Raw genomic sequence first — 7,138 nt, 5'->3', positions numbered from 1 at the left:
TACACATAGAAATGTGTGTGTATATATATATGTATATATATATATATATATATATATATATTATACACACACATATATATATATATATACACACACACACACGCACACAAAGAAAAACAAGTAGATAGAATAGAAAAAATAGAAAGCTAGTGTTTGTATTTTTTTTTTCCACCAGGAGGGAACAGTTAATGAAAAAGTCTGTGAAAGTGATTTTGTGCCTCTTCGAGATGGCACAATAATACGCCGTTCACTTGCCGAACGCAAGCTTCTAGAGGGCACATAACTCTGAAGTAATGAACCTCTGTTGCAAAGTTGAATTTTCAGCAGCCATTACTCCAGTCTCCAGTGTCACATGATCCTTTAGAAATCAGTGTTTCCCCTGCCATTATATTAGGGGGCGGCCCGCCCCCCCAACGCATGTCATTTCGGTCTCTACGTTATGGTCGCGCTCTCTGTATCACTCCCACTCCCACTAGTATTTGTAAATATTAAGCCACAAAACCACTATTTAAATATGAATTCTGTGTGTTTCTGTGTTAATGAATGGCGCAGACACGCGGTTTTGTTTACTAAGTTACTTGTACTTAAGCGCTCGTGAAGCTTGCGGTGGTCTGCCATCTCACTAAATGAGGACATAAATAATCTACTAAAATTATTAAAACCTTATTTTTAAGGAATAATCATACAATATTTCTTCAATGTTTTAATTGTAATTAATTAATTCATTCATTCATCATTTTAATTACTTAAAAGATAGATTAAATGAATGTTTATGCCTTAAAAAATTTAAATACACAACACAGAATTTCTGAGGGAAAAAATCATTAGGCTATTGTAAGAATAAATGAAACTCGTTTTTATGCTTTCAAATAATTAGACATGTTAAAACACAGAATTTGGTTTCAATAAAACATAAGGTTGGAAAAAATAAAACATTTCATAGGGCCCTAAACATGCCATTTTTGTTAAACTTTTGATAAATTGATGTTAAATTGTTTAAGTTTCATGATTGTAATTAATTAGACATGTTTTTGATTACTCAAATTTAATTTAACCATTAAAAAGGAGTCCAGAAAAAAAAAACCCAGTGTGTGCTGTATGTAAAAATCAGTGTTACCTTTATTTGAAAAAATCTGCTTCCAAATGCACTCAAACCTCTCGGAACACTGAGTGCCCTGTTGGTTACAGTGTTTACTTTTGAATTATATTTTTATTAAATGTTTATTTATTTGTGAAAAATACTAAGTATGTATAAGTTTATTTTACACATTTATTTTTTTAATCCATTTTGAAATGATTTCAGATTTCTTAAATTAATTCAAATACATACAATTATTTTGGCTTTATATCGGCCACCCTGCTTTCCAAGATACCGGCATCGGCCATCAAAAAACCCATCTGGGTCGACCACTAGCCAGGTGTAAGCAGGAGACCCTCGCTCCGCACATTCTGCATGTCTCCCTTATCTAACACAGCTCAGTGAGCTGATGATCTCAGTCAGGTGTGTAAGCGAGTAAGGGAGACATGCAGAATGAGCAGAGCGCATAAGGCACTGCAAAAGGATTGCAAAGTTTATTAAATGGTACTTTCAGAATCTGAAATGGGAATGGATTTATTCTGATTGATTACTATCGCTACTTTTGGACAAACTGAGAATATCCCAGCCCTACTTGTGATCATGTGACTGAGTCCCTGTAGAAATTCTGGCCTGTTTGTCGCTAATGTTTTACTTCTGTCTTCCAGAGCAAATCCTGAGCAACATCAAGCAGGAGTACAAGCGCATGCAGAAGCGGAGACACCTGGAGAGCAGCTTCCAGCAGACAGACTCCTGCTGTTTCCCGCTGGACGCTCAGCCACACGCCTCCATCAGCAGCACAGCCACACTGACAGGTACAGCACAGCATCCCAACACAGATCTGATCCATGACGATAATTAGACAAGTGTGTTGTTGTGCTGGTCTCTTAAACTGACTCCTACAGTGTTTGATATCTTCATATTCTGTGTGCTGGTCAGTTCACAGCAGTGATTGAAGTTAATCTGTTTCAGTAAGTTCTAATTGATTTTGACCTTTTATGGGCATTTTTACCTTTTATAAAGCCTTTTTTTCTAGAAGTGTGCTTCATCTTTTGAGTCGAATTCTTACATTTAATCAGTGAATTAGAATAAAAGACATTTGGGCTGTTACCAAACAAATTATATCAGTATCAAAATTCATCTTTGCAATGCAGAGGAAACACAGAAGCTGCATCTGAATGAACAACATCTCCAGAACTGCTCTGAGAGTCACTTCATGAGCATTTGACCGTTTCATTTGAGTAAAACTATCCTCATATCATATACACACAGAAATGTAAAGGTATTCACGGCAACCCGTCAAAATAAAAGTTTGGTTTAACTTGAAGGCATTGCGGCAGAAATATATTACTGTTGTTCAGTAGCATGTACATACTACTACTACTAAAATTATTAAAACCTTATTTTTAAGGAATAATCATACAATATTTCTTCAATGTTTTAATTGTAATTAATTAATTCATTCATTCATCATTTTAATTACTTAAAAGATAGATTAAATGAATGTTTATGCCTTAAAAAATTTAAATACACAACAGAATTTCTGAGCAAAAAATCATAAGGCTATTGTAAGAATAAATGAAACTTGTTTTTATGCTTTCAAATAATTAGACATGCTAAAACAGAATTTGGTACATAAGGTTCATAAGGTTGGGAAAAATAAAACATTTCCTAGGGCCCTAAACATGTAATTTTTGTAAAATATTGATGTTATTGATGTTAAATTGTTTAAGTTTCATGATTTTAATTAATTAGACATGCTTTTTGATTAATACAATTTCATTTAACCATTAAAAAGGAGTCCAGAAAAAAAAAAAAAATGGACCCCCCCCAAAGGCCGGAAACACTGGAAATCATTCTAATATTCTGATTTGGTGCTCAAAAAACATTTCTTATTATTATCAATGTTATGTGGAAACATAACAATGCACAGTAATGAACATGACTGTAAAAAATTATAATTTACAACCAATAAGTTACAAAAATACGTTTTTTGTAACATTATAAATGTCTTTACTGTCAATTTTGATAAATTTAATGCATTCTTGCTGAATAAAAGTACCCCACACTTTTGAACAATAATGCAGATTTGTTCTTTAAACTAAAAAAAAGTTGCTTTACTTCTAAAAATTAAATATATTGTGCCGTAATGGAACTGAGAAACTTGTAGAGTATTGAACAAGAGAAACAGAGAAAAGACTAGAACCGAGGCAAGAAAAAGAAATACCTCTTCTCATATTTCTCTCTCTTTTTTCCTCATGAGACAACATGAGAAAACAGAAAGGTGGAGCATTACAAAAGTAAAAGAAGGTTATGAATAATGAAACATGACATACAGTAAGTAGAGAGGAAATGTCATAAGCCATGACAAATTGAAGATGTTAAAACACAGTTAAAAAAGAAGGCGAGACATAAAGCATGTGTGCTGTACCGTTTTCACCCTGGAGGACACAAGCACTTCCCCGTCACTGGGTCACAGTGGCCCCCGTTCTTACAAACACACAGACTGTTACACTGAACACCATATGTGCCCTGAGCACAAGCTAAAGGAGAGAGAGAATGCATAAGTAAACAGATGTTTAGGGTTCTCAGAGGAACTAGAAAGAGAGAAATACAGCAGCCACTGCACTTTTTGTTGATTTTAGGGTGGATTAAAAATGAGACGGTATGGAAAACTACTGCTGGGAGCTATACATCAGGTAGATGACGAGAAGAAGAAAAGGAAAAATGGAACACACATTTCATTATATCCTGAATTTAGGTATTTTATTGAGTCATGTAAATGTGCTTCTTGTGATAACATCTACATTAACATGTGATCTACATTAACATTTGAATTTTTTATTCAATGTACAGTATATATATATATATATATATATATATATGTGTGCACACAGACTGTTACACTGAACACCATATGTGCCCTGAGCACAAGCTAAAGGAGAGAGAGAATGCATAAGTAAACAGATGTTTAGGGTTCTCAGAGGAACTAGAAAGAGAGAAATACAGCAGCCACTGCACTTTTTGTTGATTTTAGGGTGGATTAAAAATGAGACGGTATGGAAAACTACTGCTGGGAGCTATACATCAGGTAGATGACGAGAAGAAGAAAAGGAAAAATGGAACACACATTTCATTATATCCTGAATTTAGGTATTTTATTGAGTCATGTAAATGTGCTTCTTGTGATAACATCTACATTAACATGTGATCTACATTAACATTTGAATTTTTTATTCAATGTACAGTATATATATATATATATATATATATATATATATATGTGTGTGTGTTTTCTTGCTGATTATTTAGCGTTCTCTGAAGCCGTGTTATTTTAGTATCACTGAGATACTACTATAGTTTTTATTCATATTTTGAATTCTTTATTTTTGTACGTTTCATTTTAATTTCAGTTAAAGTTTTCGTAATTTTGTTGTGTTGTGAACTTGTGATTGTCATTTTTAGTAGATTTTGTTTAAATATTTTTTATTTATTATTATTTCAGTTTTCGTTTTAGTTATTTTAGTTCATCAAGTTAAACTAAATTAAAATTAAAAATGTTGCCTTGGCAACTAGCTGAAATAAGTTTTTTATACTATTTTTTATTTTATATATTTAATGTTATTTTATTTCATGTAATGAAAACATTTTTTTATGGTTTTAGTTTTAGTCAAATATAATAACCCTGCTCTAATTATAACCCTTGTTGTTTGCCATCAAAAAATATAATATTAAATAAAATAACTTAACTCAAAAATAAAATAACTCAAATAAATAATAAAAAATCTTTGCAGTATGAGATTTAAGAGTCTATGTGAGTTCAAAAGAAACTTAATTTTAAAAACTTAATTTTCAAGTCTTATTTGGCATGTTTTGCATTAAAAAAATGTCTTGCTCTGTATAAATAAACCTTAACAATGTAAATGAATTTCTTCAAGGCTTCTGTTCAGGTCAGAGTTCAGTGATGGTAGAGAATAAAGACACTCACTGTCATTACAGGTGACCCCCATCCAGCCAGGTGCACACACACAGCGATCCTTCTCTAACGCACACACTCCTCCATTGACACAGTCCTCACAGCTCACACTGCAGTCATCACCGAACGAACCCTCCTCACACACCGATACAGAGACAGAGAGATCAACATATTCATGTGTCCTTATCTCTGTATGTTTATGACACAGTTCTGAAGTTAACATTCTGGGTTTCTCTTACTAATCTTGCTGATGGTTAGCTCCTCTCTCTGTTCAAGGTTGTGTGGGTGTTCTGGGTCGTCATCAAACGGTCTGCTTAAAGCAGCAGTGTAATGCAGCAGTTGTGGGGGTCGACGGAACAGCAAGTCCGGCAAACGCAGAACCTCCGGCTCATCTTCACTGCCCACCACCTCTTTCTCTTCCTCCTCCTCCAGTTCACTCTCATAGAGAGCTAAACACACAGACAGAATGACAGAGACAGAAGATTAGAGACATCCGCAGAAACAGTGATCAGGGTTATTATAGTTAACTCAAATTAAAACTAAAACCATAAAAAAACAACTTTTGTTACTTGAAATAAAATAAACTTTGAATTCATTTTAATTAAAGTTTTGGTAATTTTGTACATTTTTGTCTTTTTTTTTTTTAAATGTCTATATCATTTTTATTAAATTTTACTAAAATTTTTAACTTCAAATTAATTTAAAGTTTGAGTAATTTTGTGTATTTTTGTCTTTTTTTTTTTTATGTCTATATAATTTGTATTACATTTTATTAAAATGTTTTGTTATTTTAGTACATCAGGATATTAGATGTAAATGAGAATTTTTCCCTAACTAGTTGAAATTTAATAGAGAGTTTAAGTTTTTTCTTAATATTAAATTTTAGAATGAAAACAGAAAATTCAAAAATAAAAACTAATTCAAAATATAGTTATATATACTTAAATAGTAACTCAATGATACTAAAATAATGATAGAGGTTATATAACATTTTGGCAACTCATAACATGTCTTTTGGGTGTCAATAGTACTCTTTATTTTGAAGTCTGTGCATCACTTCCTGACTATGAGGTAAGCATGATTTCTCACGTAAGCATGATTTCTGGTCGTAGTCCAGTCTGAAGCCCACCTGACAGAAACACTCATAAGAGCCCAGCGTGTTCACACAGTACTGAGAACATCCTGACGTCTCAGACAAACACTCGTCAATGTCTGAAGAGAGAGGTTCATATTAAAACAGCTTTCATGATACACTAAATGTTCTCAAGTAAACTTTAAACAGTCAAACATTTATGAGGAAAACTATTAATTTACAAGTATGTAAAGTAAAAAAAAAAAAAGGGTTTGGTTAATAAAGGGTCAAAAGAGGAAGACATGAAACTAAACACAGACACACCATCACATGTGCAGCCGTTGGGTGTGTATCCAGGTCTACAGCCACACTCATAGCCTCCTGGGTAATTCTTACAGTAGTGACTACAGCACGCCTCCCCGTTTTCACACTCATCAGTGTCTGTGGATGACGCACACAAATACAAAAGCATATTCTCATGAGGAAAAAAAACACTATGTAACAGTAACACTAAAAAGCAGTCAAGTATTTAAATATTGTTAGACAACATAAACCAAATGAATACCAATAAGAATGGTTATGGTCATGACTTTTGTTTAATCTTGATCTGAACATTTACAGTATATTTGTGAGATGTATTCCATCTGAAATGTTTTGATGTTAAATTATCTATTTTTTGTCATTGAATAATTGTGATCTGTGAATTTGATGGTGCATATTTTGTTATTATGAGTATATCTAATTATATACAAGGCTGTATATAATTTATACATTTTTTGATAGTCTATGTTTGATAGTCTGTCATTCTACCATTATGTGAAAAAAATGTATCACAGTTTCCACTAAAATATTAAGCAGCAACTGTTAACAACATCTATAATAATAATTGTGTTTCTTGAGCAGGTATAAAAAAGCAAACTCTTACCCCCAAACTTAGGCAATAGCACATACAGTTTGTACAGTATAAAAACCATTACGCCTATGGAATGTCCCCATAAAACATGGAAACACAACA

At 32.8% G+C, this 7,138-nt stretch overlaps 1 pseudogene; it reads right to left on the bottom strand.

Moving 5' to 3' along the window:
* Positions 1-7,138, bottom strand: part of LOC107683427 (multiple epidermal growth factor-like domains protein 6) — a 33,651-nt pseudogene that overhangs the window by 25,001 nt on the left and 1,512 nt on the right.

This window comes from Sinocyclocheilus anshuiensis, unplaced genomic scaffold, assembly GCF_001515605.1.
Source record: "Sinocyclocheilus anshuiensis isolate Anshui unplaced genomic scaffold, SAMN03320099.WGS_v1.1 scaffold1170, whole genome shotgun sequence".
Taxonomy (NCBI): domain Eukaryota; kingdom Metazoa; phylum Chordata; class Actinopteri; order Cypriniformes; family Cyprinidae; genus Sinocyclocheilus; species Sinocyclocheilus anshuiensis.
Note: the sequence above shows the minus strand (reverse complement) of the source record. Positions and strands in the feature narration are given on the sequence as shown.